The sequence below is a fragment of the Staurois parvus genome, unplaced genomic scaffold (genome assembly GCF_062004578.1).
Source record: "Staurois parvus isolate SC_StPar_1 unplaced genomic scaffold, SC_StPar_1.0 ptg000604l, whole genome shotgun sequence".
NCBI lineage: Eukaryota > Metazoa > Chordata > Amphibia > Anura > Ranidae > Staurois > Staurois parvus.
In genome coordinates this window covers 7,197,735-7,216,792 of record NW_028318400.1, presented here as the reverse complement: position 1 = coordinate 7,216,792, position 19,058 = coordinate 7,197,735, and the positions used below count along the sequence as shown (strand labels likewise).

Sequence of the window (19,058 nt, the reverse complement as noted above, 5' to 3'; positions counted from 1 at the left end):
TATTTCTAGCGCTTCACTATTTACACTTACAGATTTCACACTCACCAGCATCAGTAAATAAACCTCTATGTGTCTAAAGTTGCATCACAAGTCGCACTAGTGTTAACGGAGCCTAAAAGCCCTCACAATATATACTGTTAAAATACACTTTTACAAAATAAAGGACAGTGTAATATTTCTCTGAATAATACTAATGATCTGAATCATACCACAGTAGACCTACCCATGAATGCAACACCACTAAAGAAACTCAATCTAAGGAACTCATGAACCCTGTATTAATAGTACAACTGTACTACATGCTCCAAAAGGCATTCCAGTGCTCTGCTCTGTCACCTGCATCATACAAGATGCATTTATCAAACAGTCCCATGGTCTGAAGCAAAATCAACCCCTGCCACTACAAATTTGTGGATAACTATGAAATTGTCCCTATAAAATGTCCCTTTCTGGTCTAAAGACAACCGACAGAGCAGATCCATAATTGCTACTTAAAGAATACCACTGTGTTCTTTTCAGGGATGTCAGATCCACTTTATGTTAGTTGAGCTTGAACCATTGCATTGTAGATGTGTAAAGCAAAATGAATGACTGATTTCTCAGAAACACTCATCCCTCACTTTAGTGATCCATCTTAACCTTAGAACATCCCAAGTGATTTCCCAATGTATGATTAAGGGTGTGAACAGATGTCCTTGTAAAGCCCACTCAACTGTCTTCTTTAATTACCACTGTGGTCTAGTAATTTCACTGTTCCTTTATAACACCACCTAAGGTCAGGATGATAATGATATTTCTACCTACTGTTTCTACCACATTTCATGGCTGATAAACTGAATTAGAGGTTTGTCAGCTATTTTTCTTTGAACAAATGTAATTGCATTCCAGTCAATACTTCTAGTCCCACATGAAAGGTCACAATACCCAGCATACATTATTGCGCAGTGCCATGGCAATTAGACAGAGTCGGGTAGAACTGTTAATCAGCTTGGGTAAACTATGATTACAAAAATGAAAAGATGAACAAAGTTTGCCTACAACAATGAATACGGTAAAACAGTTTCAGCACCATGGACAGCAAAGAATACAGACTGCTATTTCCCAGTACTGTTCAGGATAAAGTTTCTGCTGTGAAACTAAACCAATCTGACACCAGATACACCTAATATATAAATGAAAGCACTAACACAACTCTTTTACCATGCTAACTGCAAACGTTTTCCTACACTGGTATGTGCATATGGGTTTTAGAGTTGACAAAACCCAGCACCATGTTCAACAGCAATTGTCAGTTATATCCCAAGAGTAGGCTACACATGTGAGCTTACTGGATGACGTACAGACAGCAATGATAAAAGGCAAAGTAATGTACCCCATAACAACAACATTCATCTTACTAGTTAATATGGACTGCTGCATTTTACAGATCGCCCAGCTTTATCTAGTAAACAAGCCTTATAGAAGCTAATCTATAAATCTGAACTTCATCATCCGCCTCCTTGTAATTCAACAGCAAACATTGTTAACACAACGTTATAATCACTTAATCTACATTAAGTATCCAGCTGATTAAATATTAATGTTTTTTTTTCAGAATGAATAAAGCATTGCAATGTATGTAATTATAGACAGCATTCCGCAGGTATTTATTGTTAAAGCGTATGTAAATCCAAAAAAAAAAAATTGATAGTATTGCAGATAACCAGTCTTTACATGTAGTAGCTGCATTAAAGTGTTACTAAACCCACAACAGTAAAATCAGTTTGTATATGCAGTAAAGCATGCTTGTTATACTCACTGTGGAACCTAAGGGGTTAATCCTCTGCATTGTGTAAACAGGCTGTTTGATCCTATCTTCTCGGATTCTCCCCTTCTTGCACAGTCTCCAATACATCTTCTGATAGTACAGAGCCCTAGGAGGCACTCTGCACATGCTCAGTTTAGTGTGTATTGCTAGAGAGGTTTTTTTTTTATTTTTTGGAAGGGTACATGTGATCAGCACAGGGCCAACTAGAATGGTCAAGGGTCATACAGCTTCATATGACAATCAGAGGAGAATGAAAACTCCTCCTGCAAGATTAACCAGACACTAATAGAAGTCACAAGACTGCTGATAAGAAAAGGTATTTACCAGTTTATATTTACTAAAATAACTGCATTTCCATGTTCTGTGTACTGTGGGAGACCAGACAGAGTGAATGCAAGGTTCTGCGTTTAGTAACACTTTAACTTTATTCACAGTGCTTATTCCTTTATTTTATCTTTTACCCTCAGTTCACACCTAAGTATTTTCCACAGCGTTTTGCAGAAACGCACCACAGTCCATTTAACATGATTTTCAATGGGACACATTAACATCTCCACGTTTTCACCTGGGGCATTTTTTGGAAAGGGTCAGGGACTTTTTTAAATGCAAAAAGTTGTGTTTTTGGTTCTACAGACTTCAATGGAGATGCTGCAGAAAAGAATGCAGTGCGCTTTTGCTGTATTTTTGCTGCATTTTGTGTTTTAATCTGCCTAGCAACAAGAAAAAATAAATAAAAACCCTGCAAAACACGTGCAAAAACACAAAATGCACTGCAAAAAGCACTGCAGAAACAGTTCAAATGCAAACTGCATAGGTGTGGTAGTCTTAAACCTGACATTAACACAATTCCTGTTCTAGGCTGACAACTACACAGAGCAGGGCTCACACCCAAGCACAGGGAGTGTGTTAGGACTACATTAACTCTGTGTTAAAGACTAACTCTGCTTTTATTGAGAATAAAATACATTCCCCTCTGGGTGATCTATGCACATTGCAAGGAACGTAAACTTTGTTGCAGATTCCTACCTTCCATTATTCTATAGAAATGGCTGTTTGCTTGTCTGTGTCCAAAGTGCAGAGTGAATCTGTATGGGAATGGTTTTATAATTATCAACCAGTTGCTGTACCTGCAGGGCTTTAATTGGAAAAGTGACAGGGTCTGCTTCCTTTTAGACGTGATTTCCCTATGGGACTATCTCACCAAAAATGACATTGTTGTTGCAGGGGATGCACAAAATAGGACTTGTATCCAGGGGCGGACTGACCATTTGGAAACTCGGGTACTGCCCGAGGGCCCGGGGTCAGTAGGGGGCCCCATGAGATGCCCCTGGTACCTTTTTCATAGGCTTTTTTGAGTTTGGGCAAGGACACAGGGGCCCCATGATCCCATATTGCCCGGGGGCCCCATGAGTTGTCAGTCCGCCCCTGTATTGAGGTCCACATTTGGAGGTGAGAAGATATATTGTACTGGGTGGCTGGAGACACAGCATTACATTTTGGGGAGTTTGTAGAAATATTTACATGTGTAACACAGTGGTTGTGGACTATTGATCATCAAAAGTTTTAATTTTTATTTATTTTTGTACTTTGGGCTACTTTCACACTGAGGAGATTTTGAAGCATTTTTGAGTTAAAAAGACCATTGACCATTTGGAAACTCAGGGTCAGTAGGGGGCCCCATGAGATGCCCCTAGTACCTTTTTCATAGGCTTTTTTGAGTTTGGGCAAGGACACAGGGGCCCCATGATCCCATATTGCCCGGGGGCCCCATGAGTTGTCAGTCCGCCCCTGCTTGTATCTTAGTGCAGACTTCTGGGAAAATCCATAAGCCAATCACACAAGTTGAAAATGACAATTCTGGGGGGAGTTCTGTACACCTTCTGTGTACAGAACGCCTCCAGGTTGTCATATTGCATTGCATAGAAAATTACAGTGCTGCAGATTGAAAAAAAAAAAAAGGTGATTTTTAATAACATTCAATTACAATATGACTTGTGTCACAATTGTATATGCTATATATTTTTCTTTATTCGCTGTTATTTTTTCCCACAAAAGTGGAGTTACCCTTTAAGGCTACATAACACCTCCCACTCTTCTCCATAAAAGGGAGAGGTTTTTTTTTGTAGAGGCAGACAGCACAGGAAGTTATCAACTCACAAGATTTCTGGCTGGATTTTTTGCACTTGTTGAAGAATATATTGCTTTCAATTGTATTGTTAAAACCCAACTCCGGCAAACCTAAACATTTTCCCCTAGAGTGGAGCTGTGTCCACACTGCAAGGATTTATTTCTTATACGTGTTTCTTAAACACTTATACGCACTCCATCCTCTGCTCCTCTGGCAGATGGTGTCCCCCAAGCTCTGGCACTGGGCTGTCCCTCAGTGTCCTCACATCCAATGCAGGGCTATGGACCCTATATTGGTCTTGATGAGGTTCACAGGACTTTAGACTGCTGAAGCATATGAGAGAAGAGGCTGAGGTGACCGGTCTAGCAGCTCAGAGGAGCCTGCAGGAGTGAAGGATCAGGTAAGTAAATCTGCTCATTTATTGGTAGGGAATTTGAAGAAGCAATTAGGCCTCAGGCACACTGGACATAAAAAAATGCTTCCTATACAGGCTTTTGGCGTTTTTTTTTTTTTCTTCAGCCTGCAACTCTATGTTAACCCATTTGTCCATGCACATTTAGGCATTTACAAAAACATTCAGAGGAACGTTTTTCGGTGGAAAAAAACTATCACAAGTGAATTTTTGAGGGGAGCTTTGGGGTAGAAAAAAAATGCTTGATGAGAATAAACGCTACATTTAAGAGCATTCAACACGTTTAGGTGTACATTGATTATAGTAAAAAATGGGCAGAGGAGAATGTTTCGGAAAAAAATGCTTATAAAAAGCAAATGCCCATAAATCTGCATATACTCTTGTGCAATACTAAACACTATAATAGTTTCTTATGCTGCTTTTTCTGCCAGAGGTTCTGGCATTTTTCAGCCACTTAATGCGCATGGACTCCTAGGGCTGGTTCATATCTCTGCATTCCTGTGCGATTTCCATACTGTTTTGTACGGTGCAATTTCAGCCCAGGGGCGGACTGACAACTCATGGGGCCCCTGGGCAATAGGGGATCATGGGGCCCCTGTGTTCTTGCCCAAACTCAAAAAAGCCTATGAAAAAAGGTACCAGGGGCATCTCATGGGGCCCCCTACTGACCCCGGGCCCTCGGGCAGTGCCCGAGTTTCCAAATGGTCAGTTCACCCCTGTTTCAGCCCATTCACTTTGAATGAACTGAAATCGCACTGCACCACACCAAAAGGATCTCTACAAAGGATGCACTACTTTTGGATCTCCACTGCAACCGCACTGAAAACGCACTGCATCTGTTAACTGCATTTAGGGTATCATTAAGTTATTATTGACACCTGCTGCAGATCGCAACTGCAGTGCATTTTGAGTGCGGTTCTGGAAATGTGCACAGAATGCCGGTTTCCTGCACTGCATTCTGCTGTGAACCGGCCCTTAAAGTGGAACCGAAGGCAAAAAAATTTAATTTGCAAATAGGCAGGCTCTTTATCGCAGCTCAGTTTTCATTCCGACAGACTGCCAGTGTGCCATGATAACTGCACTCCTGCGTATGAGAAGGATTGACATCATCCAACACTGGCCAATCAAAACTGCCAAAGAATATGACGGCGAGGGGCCTCACAAGTGTCAGACCAATGGAGCTTAAGTGAGTACTTGCAACATTAGTTCCACTTTAACCCTTGCAGTGAGGAATTGTAGAAGAGCGATTTATTGGCAGAGTTTCAATACACTTTAATGAATTGCTTGATTCAAAAGGCTTGAACACAAGGATAAGTATTCTTTATTTCAGCCATGTGACTGTAATTTTCAAACATCATTGGACTCAACTGAAAGTAACTGTCAAATTTTGGAAAAATGTTATCCTGGTGTGTTATGCAGGCCATACATGGGTTGAATTCCGATTGATTTTTCATCTGAAAATTGAAAACGGTAATCCGATGGTGCCATCAATGATTTTGAAAATCACCCGACCAAATCATAAAGTTCACCCCATACAATAGCCAGGTGATAGCAGCTTCCTTATTTCAATTTTAATCTATCTGGGTAGCACAGGTGGTTTACATACTACATACCCATATAACAGGTGAAACTTCTGTTCCTTCCAAGTCACGGCTCATGCGCATATTCTTTTCAGAAAAACAATTGTATGATTTGACCATCATTGAGTTGTAAAATTGGTTGTTTTTCATGAATTTTCCAACATGCCCGATCACCGAAAAGGGGAGGAACCATGAAAATTGGCCGGTGCCATTGACCCACTAACAGAGTGAAAATCGGCTGATTATTCTTTGACGAGAAATCGGTCGAATTTCGACCCATGTATGGCCAGCATTAGCTTTGTGAAATCAGCCTAACCTTTGCTTCAGCACCTTTGCTTCAGCAGACAGCATTGAGATGACTGCAGATGTGCTCATAGCATGGCCCTGCAAACAAACAGCCATCATTCTATAAACACCTCTCACTGCGGTCCACAGATCTCCGCTGCAACATGTGGCATGCACTCCTTCCATGAATGTTGAGGAGGAATTAAAGGGGACTGGCTGGGGACAGGCTGCTCACGCTTCCATACGGGCTCACTGGTCCAGCATATGAAGTAACCTCTCTCTGACACCTCGCTAAAACAACCAAGGAAACATTCATCAGCTGGACTTGCAATTAGCAGGATTCACTTCATTACACGCACTGCTGAGAGTATAGATATGAAACTGCTCTTAATGCAGAGCTCTGTAACAATCAGACATTCCATTCATTGTGCACTGTGTAAGAAAGCTTTATTGATGATAATGAGATCTCCTGTACAGCTGCCACAGCAAGGACGCTCATATTCCACTAGATGTAGAAAAGAAATGCACTCATTAAATAAAGAAGGCAGCATTGCGCTACTGAAAACACAAGCTCTGATTATAAACATTCACTTGTTATACTAAAACCATTATGTCAGTGGTAGTCTCTGTGCCTAGATATTCAGCAGGAGTTTAGCAGATACAATAAAATCTGTCAATACCCTATTAATATTTCTTCAGTATCCTGTGCATTAGCAATCTAGTGCTGACCACATAAAACAAGCCTTGCACTGAATGTCAAGTGGTTTGGCAGAGTGCTGTAAAGTACTAATTAATACCATAATCCACAAAACAATGAGCTAAGGGAAAATATGCAACACGAGCAGGCATCCTGTCTGCATTAATCACCCGCCTATACTTCCCATTAACACATCCTTATCTATTCCAAACGTCCCATGTCATCAGAAGTAAGAAACAGTTCTGACTATTCCATACCTTACGTCAAACCTGCATAGTGGAAAACAAGAGTCTGGGCTTGCTGCATGGTCAGCCACATAGAGGAAAACTTTGCCCTAACTTTGTCAAACTATATATATACATATACATACATATACACACACACACTATCTATCTATATATTCATATATCTAGAGAGAGAGTAAAAAGGGAGAGGAACAGAGAGAGAAGGAGCAGAGTGAAAGAAAGAAAAGTGAAAGAGAAAAAAACGAGAAAGAAAAAAGTAGAAAGAGAGAGAGAGAAATAGATCAAGAAAAACAGAGAGAGAAATAGATTATACACAATATATATTGTATATATATATATATATATATATATATATTGTATATATATATATATATATATATATATATATATTACAGAGAGAGTAAAGAAAAAGAGGAATAGAAAAAGAGAGAGGCCAGGGAAAAGGAGAGAGAAATACATAGAGAGAGAGAGAGAGAGCGCGCGCGAGCATGAGGGGGAGAAATACCTAGAGATATATAAAGAGATGGAGAGAAAGAAATATAGAGATAGAGAGAGAAAAATGGGGATATAGAAGAGAAAAATGGAGAGAGATAAATCCAGAGCAAGAGGGAGAGAGATAGAGAAAAAGAGAGAAAGGGGGAGAGAGAGAAATAGAAAAAGAGAGGGGGAGAAAGAAATACATAGATATAAAGAAATAGAGAGAGAAATAGCAAGAGAGACACAGATAGAGGGAGAGGGAGAGAGAGAAATTTGAGAGACGGAAATAGAAAGAGAGAGAGGGGGGGAGAGAAATGGAGAGACAGAAATAGAAAGAGAAATGGAGAGAGAGAGAGAGAGAGAGAGAGAGAGAGAGAGAGAGAGAGAGATGGAGAGAGAGAGAAATGGAGAGAGAGAGCGAGGAGAAAGAGAGAGGGAGAAAGAAGAGGGAGAGAAGAGAGAGGGGAGAGAGAGAAATGGAAAGGGAGAGAGAAGAGAGAGCGAAGAGAGAGGGAAAAGAGAGACATGTAGAGAGAAGTAGAGAGTGAGAAACAGAGAGAGAAGTATAGAGAGAGTCATATGCCATAATATACACAATATATACTGTATATAAATGATATATAAATAAAGATAGATGATGAAAAAGAGGAATAGAAAAAGAGAAAGAAAAGAAAGAGGCCAGAGAAAGAAAAGAGGAGAGTGTGAGAGAGAGGTAGAGGGAGAATCCAGAGAGATACAACTACACATACAGAAATAGATAACCCCATGTGAGGCTTTCCTTACCTGTTAATAAACACGTAATTGTCGCCGCAAATATTCCAGTGACAGCAGTTGAAGCCAAGGCTGTGACATAGTTCAGACGGCTAATCTGACAGATGGCATGCAGGTGTCGGTATCCGTGGACTCTCCGATTCCTCGGCAGGTTATCCCTCATAACTCCATCCAGAAAGCAGGAGGCTGGGATCCCATGCTCAGCTCAGCACAGCAGCATCAGCAACAGCCCTGATCCCCACAGCAGGCTGCCGGCGAGGAGAAGCTTCATTCTGAATCGCCCCAGTGCGCTCACTCAATGGCGCTGTGTTCCCCGGACTCTACCCCCTCGCACACACAAGAGGATTAGGTTTGCTGAAATCCGATCACATAAAAGGCATCAGCGCGCACACACACGCACACACACGCGCGCTGACAATGGTTATCGCGTTGTTTCTCTGTACCGGCGTGCAGCTAAAGCCAAGAGCACAAATCCCCGAATTGTCTGCAGCGTGAGTCTGCGGTGTGCCGGCTCATCTGTGGATGAAGGATGGACGAGCAGATGTGAGAGCGGCAGGTAAACACGCTTGTGTCCTTTCGTCAATCCGATCATTAACTCCACCCTCTGCCATCTGATCTTCCTAAACGTGACAATTACTGGAGCCGCTTGTAAGGGGAGCCCCGGCGAGTGGAGGAGAGTGCAGGGAGCGGGGTGGGTGCCGGCTGCTGCCTGACATCTGATCCCCTGCCGGGAGGAGGACGCTGCCTACCGCTGATGGGACTCCGCTGCCTACCGCTGATGGGACTCCGCTGCCTACCGCTGATGGGACTCCGCTGCCTACCGCTGATGGGACTCCGCACTGTCCTTCACACCCAGCACGAGCATTTCTCCCAAACTTCGCAAACTTTCTCAAAGTCAACGCAACTGTGTGCTAGAAAATGACAGCGCCATGTGTAATAATGCCTGCTATACACCGTGAGAATAGCCAGCCACTCATAAGACTTTTTATTTTTTTGCATGCTAGTCTCATATCAAAAACCATTGGATTTTTTTTTTTTTACTGATTACACGAAAATCGGTAATTCTATTATCTTGCGTCTCTCTTCGGATGATTTTGCATGAACCGTCGTGATCGGCTCTCGAAAGCTGCGAACTAACGATCATATTATCGAACAATCGCTCCGAAAACATTTTTTCCATCCAATTTTCTCATTGTGTGTACTAGGCATAAGGACTTGTTTATTCCTGGTTCACATCTGTGCGGTCCACAATTTGAGCGGGAACAAAAGCCCATTCATTTGAATGGACTACCGTGCCCCGAGACACACTGGGAAGAAGTCCCTGCACTATTTTGGAAAACGCACCCCGCCGAGGTTCCCAGTATGGTTGCGATTTCCAGTGGGGGTGGCGTGCCATTAGAATTAATGGCACCCGGTGGGTCCTGCATTCCTCTGTGTGGGTGGTGGGGCTGCAGGTATTTGTGTGGGTCCCGCAGCGGCACCACCCAAAACAGATGTGAACCAAGGGTTACACTGGTGCTTAAAAACGCTGCATGTGTTTTTCAAAAACGCATAATGCAATATTAGTGGCCAGCACTAAATTTAAAAGCAATCCATATAGCATTTTCAGTGCATTTGAAATGCATTTTTGGTGTGTTCCCATTTATTGCTACTTTTTTGGTGAACATTTTAAACAGTACACCAAAGATGCGGCATGCAGGGTTTTCCAAAATGCAGCGCACAGATGTGAAGTTAGCCTAGGTACGCATCTATTTGGGTGGGCAGGCCATGGTTTGCGTGGACACAGTAGCTCGTTAATTTAAATGGGCTGTCAACCCTTGTGAAACAGGGAAATAAAAATCGCAGCTTGTCCCTTCGGACCAGGGGCTGACTGACAACTCATGGGGCCCCCGGGCAATAGGGGATCAAAGGCCCTGTGTCCTTGCCCAAAGTCAAAAAAGCCTATGAAAAAGGTACCAGGGGCATCTCATGGGGCCCCCTACTGACCCCGGGCCCTCGGGCAGTGCCTAAGTTTCCAAATGGTCAGTCCGCCCCTGCTTCGAACAATTTTGCATAAACAGTTATGGTCAGCTCTCGAAAGCTGTGTACTAACAATCAGATTATTGGACAATTGCTCTGAAAACAGGTTTTCCATCCAATTTTCTCATTCTGTGTACTAGGCATAAGGACTCGTTTACACTGGTGCTTATAAACATAGCATGTGTTTGCAAAAACGCATATTGCAATGTTAGTGTGCTGTGCTAAATTTGACCGTTATCCATATTGCATTTTCAGTGCATTTTAAATTCATTTTCGGGACATTTTTGGTGTGTCCCCATTGATTTCTATGGAACGTACTTTTTTGGTGCACTTTTTAAACAGCACACCAAAGATACGGCATGCAGGACTTTCCAAAATGCAGCACACAGATGTGAAGGTAGCCTAGGTTTGCAACTATGTGGTTGGGTAGGCCATGGTTTGTATGGGCAGGACAACCCATTCATTTGAATGGGCTGTCAAGCCTTGTGAAACACAGGGAAAATCGCAGCCCACACAGGAGTCGCAGTTTACAGGGGAACCACAAGTACAGTGCAGGTGTGATTTCCAGTGTGGGCACGTCATTATGATTAGTGGCACCCACCCGCAGCTCCTGCGTTTCATTGTGCGGGTGGTTGCAGCTGCAGAAAGTTGCAGGTTCTGCAGAGACAACCATCCGCAAGGCCAGTTCATACCACGGGAACGCAGTCTGGATGTGTTCTGGATGCATTTCTGCATGTACATTTTTATGCATTTTGATGCTTTCCAATACATTTTTTATGTGTTACAGTGTGTTATTCCCCCTCTTTTTTTTTTTTTTTTTCCAAAGTTTCCAGGATTTTTTTTTTTCTGCTGTAATAACTTTCAGGTGGGTTTTTGATGTTTGTCCCATTCTAGTGCAGTTCAACTGCAGCCTGTAGTGCAGTGGTTCTCAACCTGTGGGTCGCGACCCCTTTGGGGGTCGAATGACCCTTTCACAGGGGTCACCTAAGACCATCGGGAAAACACATATTTCTGATGTGTAATGAGCAGCTACTGTGTTGAAAGCAGCTACTGTGCTGAAAGCAGCAGTATTGGAGGTAAAATGACACTTCATCAATTATAATTACTGGGCAAATAATTTTATGGTTGGGGGTCACCACAACATGAGGAACTGTATTAAAGGGTCGCGGCATTAGGAAGGTTGAGAACCACTGCTGTAGTGGAACTAGGGTTGCCATCTCATCCCTTTTAAAACTGAACACACAGTAATTACACAGGTTCTCTGGCTGATTAAGGTGGTAATTAAACTAGGTGCCTTATCTGCATTAAATTAGCCTCAGAACCTGTTTAATTAATATATTTGGTTTTAAAGGGATGAGGTGGCAACCCTAATTGGAACACACTTCAATGGTGTGAATTTTGCCATTGGAATCCTTGTAAACTACTGTCCATATATTTTTGATGCAGAAAAAAAAAACCACACTTGACTGCATATGGTGTGAACTGGCTCTTAGGGCCCTTTCACTCTAGGAACCAGGGGTGGACTGACCATTTGGAAATTCAGGCACTGCTCGAGGGCCCGGGGTCAGTAGGGGGCCCCATGAGATGCCCCTGGTACCTTTTTCATCTGCTTTTTTGAGTTTGGGCAAGGACACAGGGGCCCCATGATCCCCTATTGCCCGGGGGCCCCATGAGTTGTCAGTCCGCCCCTGCTAGGAACTGCATGGGAATCACATTAGAATGCTGTGTGGTTCATGTGCAATTCACATGCAGTGTGATTCCAGCCCCTTTCATTTTGAATAGGCTGAAATCGCACTGCATCAAAAGTAGTGCATGCACTACTCTTTGATATGTACAGAGACTAGATCACGGGTTTTTATTTTTTTTGTTCCATGCAGGCCGGTGCAGGCACGTGCACTGTGTTTGTAATCTGTGTTTGGAGTGTCGTTAACTTTGCACTGACACCCGCAGCAGATCTCAGTGGCAGTGCATCTAAAATGTGGTGCTAGGAGTAGGGTTGCCAGCTTATCCCTTTAAAAAAGAACACATTCATTACACAGGTTCTGTAGCTAATTTAGGTGGTGATTAAAATCACTTACCCTAGGTTCACACCTAAGCGTTTTCTGCAGTGTTTTGCGTAAATGCAATACAGTCCATGCAACATTATTTCCTATGGGACGGGTTCACATCTCTGCGTTTTCACCCAGTGCATTTTTTTGGGTCAGGGACTTTTTTGAACACAAAAAAGTTGCATTTTTGGTTCTATAGAGTTCAATAGAAATGCTGCAGAAAAGCATGTAGTGCGTTTTTTATGTGTTTTGCATTTTAAATCTGCCTAGCAACAAGAAAAATTTAAAAAATGAAAAAGAACATGCATCAAACAGCGGGTGCAAAAAAGAAACGGAATGCAGAAATGGCTCAAACGCAACCTGCATAGGTGCAAACCTAGCCTTAGGGCCTTATCTGCATTAAATTAGAACCCAGAACCTGTGTAGATAATGTGTTCGGTTTTAAAGGGATGAGGCGGCAACCCTAGCTGGAAGCCACATGGGAACACAGCTTTCCTGCATTGCATTCTAGTGCAAAAGGGCCCTTAAATGGGAATAATTTTAATGCGCTTCTTGAAAGATGATTTTAGCACTGCAGAAGCACACCAATGTGAAAGGGGTCTAAGGCTGGGTTCACAGTTATGCGGTGCGGTACATCGCATGTGATTCGCACAGGAACAGCACCGCAATCCTGTGCAAATCACATATGAATTGTGTGCGGTGCGATTGGAGCCATACATTATGTATGGCTCAAATCACATCGCATCCGCACCAAAAAGGTGCAGGACCCTTTTTTGGGTCTGCACTAGAATCGGATCACATGGGTATTCACACCTATGCAATCCGATTCTGCACATTGCACCGCGTTTTTGCAGACCAATTTCGAGGTGTTGTTAACTTAACATACACACCTGCAGCGGTTCGCATGAATGGGGTGCGATTCTGATGCGGTGCGGAATTCGCACAGAAAACGCTGCAAGTTCCGGACTGCATCAGCATGAACCCAAGCTTAAATTGTCATTTTTATGTTGCTCAATCCAGATTGTGCCTCCACTACCCTCCATAAGATGCAGCAATGTCACTGAATGTGGTTTAATGTAATTCCCAGTCATAACTATTCACCATTTTTAATTTGTTTTTCCTTTTACATTAATCTATATGCCTTCCTTCATTAAAAAAAGACTTTACTCATTAGATACTAAATATCTCGTTCAGCTTTTATTTTCTGATAATTACCAGAGCCAGGCAGGTGGTTTGTCTATGCTTTCAAACAGTTAAATTCTTTAAAGCCTCAGTGAGACCCATGAGGTGCGCTGGGATGTTGGTAATATTTTAATTTGTAATATAATGTATATCTTTTTCTGTGTTGTAAAATGTTCTATTAAAGGTAACCAGATTCAAAGCATGAAGAGATTCTTCTGCCCTCTATCTGCAGCTCAGTGAATAGCCTGCATGTGTTGTAGCTGAAAGGCATTAGCAATTAGCAACTTCTGTTCGCATAGTAAATGCTTGAAATGTCTCAGCAGAATCATCACACCAATTACTAGCAGGTGCCTTTGCCTAAAAAGCGAAATGATGTATCGTTAATCAACACTAGTCTTTTAATCTACTCTGTTCAGAGTCATGTACTGTATCTGTGTTCATTTTCATCTCTATTATATTCCAAGTCGTATGCATCCTCTGCTTGCTAAAATCCATTTACAAGCTTCTTTGACAAGGAAATTATTTCTTGCTACAATCCAGAACACAAACAATGAACTTGGTTCAATCTATCGGATGAAACCGCAAACAAATTGTACCTGCCAGGCACAGAGATAGCAATGAAAGGGATATATTTTTCTTTCTCCCAAGGCACAAAGTCGGTTAATTATGCTGTTCTTAAGATAAAATGTGTGTTTGATAACTTTTAGGCATACAGGTAGACTAAGGCACATGTTCACTCCCAAATTAAAAGATTCCTGGACTTTTTTCTGTCTTTTGTCTGCTTGTAAATCTCCTTACACTGCAGTAATAGCCAGATGCAGACTATGTGAAAGGTGTGTTGACAGGACTAATGGGGATTTAGATAATAGAACAGTACCCTCATGTTCTATTAAAACAAAATCCCTGAAATGAAAGTATATGCTCATAATAAGAAGAATTGAAGTGCTAGTAAACATGTACATTGGAGAGGGTGAAATCATGAATATATTTGCTATAGGCAGCATTACCCTGCAGCATATACTGCAGGCTTATGGAACCACTTACTGTCCACCCGCAGTACATGTACTGCAGGCAAGTGGCATGGGCAGGCCAGGCGATGTACTTGTATGTTGAGGCCGAACGTCTGGGTTTGGGGCACATGTTCCCCACTAAACCACGGTGTGATTGGACACTGCACGAGTTTGGAAGCTGATTTCAGTCAATGATTTTAACTGCTGTCTGTCCTATAGCAGAAGTACTGCTACAGGGCGGCGTGGGTGCAAAAAATCACAGATGCGTGATTTTGCATTTCCGGGTAGGGGGCGCACGCTTCCTACCCGTGTTGCCATTCACAGCCATCAATCACTGGGTCCCAGTCGGTGATTACTCGCCAGCGCCCTGTGATTGCCACGCATCTCTGATGGGGGGGGGGAACTGTCTGTAAACAAAACAGTTCTCTCCCCTGTCAGCTCCTGCACACTGCTTTGCATGGCTGTGCATAGCTCAGCCATGCAAAGCAGTGTGCTTACAGTGAAGCACTAACACACAGCCCCACAGTAAAACACACACAGCACACAGTTAACCCTTTGATCACCCCACATGTTAACCCCTTCCTGCCCAGTGCCATTAGTATAGTGTTAGTGCTTTTTATAAGCACTGATCACTGTATTGGTGTCACTGGGGATGTCAGTGACACCAAGTCAGTTTCCCCCCAGTGTCAGAATGCCCGCCACAGTCCCGCTATAAGTTGCTGATTGCTGCCATCTACAGTAAAAGCAGTACATATTACACACATTACACATTATGACCCTAGGTTCACACCTAAGCGTTTTCTGCTGTGTTTTGTAGAAACGCACTACAGTCCATTTAACATGATTTCCTATGGGACATATTCACATCTCCACGTTTTTCCTGGCAGGGGCCGACTGACCATTTGGGAACTCGGGCACTGCCAAGGGCCCGGAGTCAGTAGGGGGCCCCATGAGATACCCCTGGTACCTTTCATAGGCCTTTTTGGGTGTGGTTTGAGTGTGGGTGAGGACATGGGCCCCATGATCCCCCTATTGCCCGGGGGCTCCATGAGTTATCAGTCCGCCCCTGTCACCTGGTGTGTTTTTTGGAAAAGGTCAGGGACTTTTTTGAATGCAATAAGTTCCATCTTTGGTTCTATAGCCTTCAGTGGAAACACTGCAGAAAAGCAAGTAGTGCGTTTTTGCCACATTTTTGATGCGTTTTGCATTTTAAATCTGCCTAGCAACAAGAAAATTAAAAAACATGGGGGAAAAAAACCCGCATCAAAAATGTGTCAAAGATACAGGTGCAAAACGCAATGCAGAAACTGCTCAAATACAACCTGTATAGGTGTGAACCTAGCCTTAGCCACACAATTAAACCCATGAATGCCCTAGTGTCATTAGGACAGTGACAGTATACAGTATTAGCACTGATCACTGTATTCGTGTCACTATTGATGTTAGTGTACCAGCCAGCATCAGTTAGCAACAGATTGACCACCACACTATCACAATCCCACAATAAGTCACTGATCACCATTATTACTAGTATAGCATCTATAGCTGTGTAAATTCCAGTATATATACAATAATTTGTAGATGCTATAAATTTTAGACAAACCAATCAATATACACCTGATGGGATTTTTTTTACCAAAGATGTAACAGAATACATTTTGGGCAAAATTATTATTTTTTTTTAGTTTTTTTTATTGGATATTTTATAACAAAATGTAGTTTGTTTGTTTTTTTTTTTGTTTTTTTTTTCCCCAAAAAAAATTTCAGTATTTTTCATTTTATATAATAAAAAAGCTCAGTGGTGATCAAATACAACCAAAAGAAAGCTGTATTTGTGTGAAAAAATAATCTACATTTAATTTGGGTGCAGTGCTGCATGACCATGCAATTTCCAGTTAAAATAGCGCAGTGCCAAATAGCAAGACATGGCCGGTCATAAAGGGGGTAAAATCTTCTGGAGCTCACGTGGGGAAACATTTTATGAAGATGAATGTAACTTATGTAAGTAAAAATGTAACTTATATTCGGGCCATTCATGTTTTTCTGACTCTCAATAACTTTTGAAATGATAGAATACATTTGGCAGAAACCCTGTACTTTTGTTTTTATTGTACTTTTTTTACTTCCAAAATGATGCTACAGCTATGTGCTGAAATTTTAAATACGACCAAGACTTGCTAACATGGTTATTTAGTAATCCTTTCCATGAATTCCGCAAACCCCAGAACCTGGGTATTTATAGGACTCATACTTGCGGTTAAATCACAATATATGACCAAGATTGTGATCAGTAAACTATATATGAAAGTAGGATTGTGCCGATGGGTAGATACATCAGGTGGTACCGGATGATATTACCATCCAGCCATCAAATAATATAGCAGTGTGCAGTCTGGAGCCTGTTCTCAATATCCATTCCCGGTAGTGTACTATTGCACTTATTACATTACTATTGTAGATGGCATTTGCATTGATTCGTCTGTTCTGGTTGTCATGTGTGGCATATTTTGGGTGTTCATTCTACTGGTCTGTTTTTTTGCTATTTAAGATTCTTTTTTCATGGTACTCAGATTATTCATATACAGCTCAACTGTTTAAGTTCTCATGCACACTGGATGTTTTTACAGCTGCGGTTTTTGGCTTTTGGCATTTTTTTTTCTACAGTCAAGTAAACTCCCCAGCATGATATCCTATGTGTCCATGCACACATAGGCTGTAATTAGCATTTTTGGCAGGTGTTTTTTGACTGGAAAAAAAACACAGAACTAGTGGGTTTCTGGAGGAGTTTTTTAGCTGTAAAAATACTCTAATGCTGAAAAACATGGTAAAACATGGCAAACCGGCATTTTTGGTAAAAAAAAATGATAAAAAACACAAACGCGGAAAAACTCTAATGCAAAAATGCTGCCAAACTCAAGTTTTTAACATGACTTTACACAGCTAATGCTACCAGCGTTATTAAAATGCCCAGTGTGTATGGATCCTAAGCCCTGGTTCATATCTGTGCAGCTGCACCACCCGCACAGAGGAATGCAGACCCGTGGGTGGGTTCCATTAATTCTAATGGGACGCTGCCCGCACTGGAAAGCGCAACCGTATTGGGAACCGAGGTTTCTGTGCGGGCTGCATTTTCCGAAGAAGTGCAGGTACATCTCCCCTGTGTGTCTCGGGGCATGGGAGTCCATTCAAATGCATGGGCTCTCATGCTCGTGCAAAATGCGGCCTGCCGGAACGCGGAGATGTGAACCGGGAAGCTAGCCTAAGGGTGAATTCACACTATATGGAGAGCTGCTGCAGGACTTTACTGCTGTGACAGCTTCCCATTTCCAGCAGTGCTAGGGGGCAGTGTGGTGTGCAATTCAGCACACTGCACAGTCATTTTTTTTTTTTCGTGAGAGCTTTATTTGAAGTATACAAAATGTACAATTCATTCACTGCAATGCCGGGCTGTGCACTGCGCAACCTTACATTACAGTGCGATTCAGGCTAGTATGCTGCAATAAAATACAGCGTGTCTAGGCTTCATTGCAGTGTGAATGGAATACATAGGAAACAATTGTTCCCTGTGCGTCCCTGGGGTGAGCAATTTTTTTTTTTTCCATGTAGTAAAACATCTGTCACTGCACTTTGGGGTTGATTTACTAAAGGAAAATATACTGTGCAGTTGCTTTACATCCAAGGGGAAGCTCTTAAATGAGGCAAAGCTCTGCTGATTTCTTTCATCCAATCATGTGGAAGCAAACGTGTTTTTTTTTTTTTTTTTTCGTTTTTTTGTTTTTTTTTCATTGCTTGTTCCCCTCAGATCTAGAACAACATTTCAATGCATTTGGACAGCACTTGCAGTGCACAGCTTATTTGCCTTTAGTAAATCAACCCCATAGCATGAATTGATCCTAAGGTAGAACTAAAGCCATTTTGTTCATTTTTGGATAAAATAGAGGAGGGTTATAACCCCTGTCAGTTTTTATGGGCATTTGTGTCTCATTGGGGAGATTTACATTCACTTCCTGTCCCATAGCCACAAAAAGTAAGTGAGAAGAAATCCATCCAAAGTGAGGGAATCCCTGGTTATCACCGAAATTAGTGTACTCCTTGAAAGATTTTCCCTCTTTCCTGTTCTGGTGACAATACAAATTTAGTTTAATTTCACTTTCACTCTTGGTGATAATGGTAAACCAGATCAATAGAGAGGGTGGCAAATGGCCATAGCACAACTTGGAGGCAATCTACACACTCTGAACAATGTTTGGTGCCTATGTGAGCTGCTGGAATAGTTGACTGAGTCTCCTGCTAGGTTCACACCTATACAGGTTGCGTTTGAGGCGTTTCTGCATTGCGTTTTTTTTTTTTTTTCCTTTTTCTTGTTACTAGTCAGATTTTAAATGCATCAAAACCAG

At 42.0% G+C, this 19,058-nt stretch overlaps 1 protein-coding gene across 1 annotated transcript in view; it reads right to left on the bottom strand.

Annotated features, from left to right (window-relative positions):
- Nucleotides 1–9,153, bottom strand: part of PCDH15 (protocadherin related 15) — a gene marked incomplete at its 3' end in the record, with an annotated part of 1,039,494 nt that extends 1,030,341 nt beyond the window's left edge. The window contains exon 1 of the mRNA XM_089692803.1: nt 8,415–9,153. The remainder of the gene's footprint in view (nt 1–8,414) is intronic.
- Between the last annotated feature and the right edge of the window lie 9,905 nt (nt 9,154–19,058).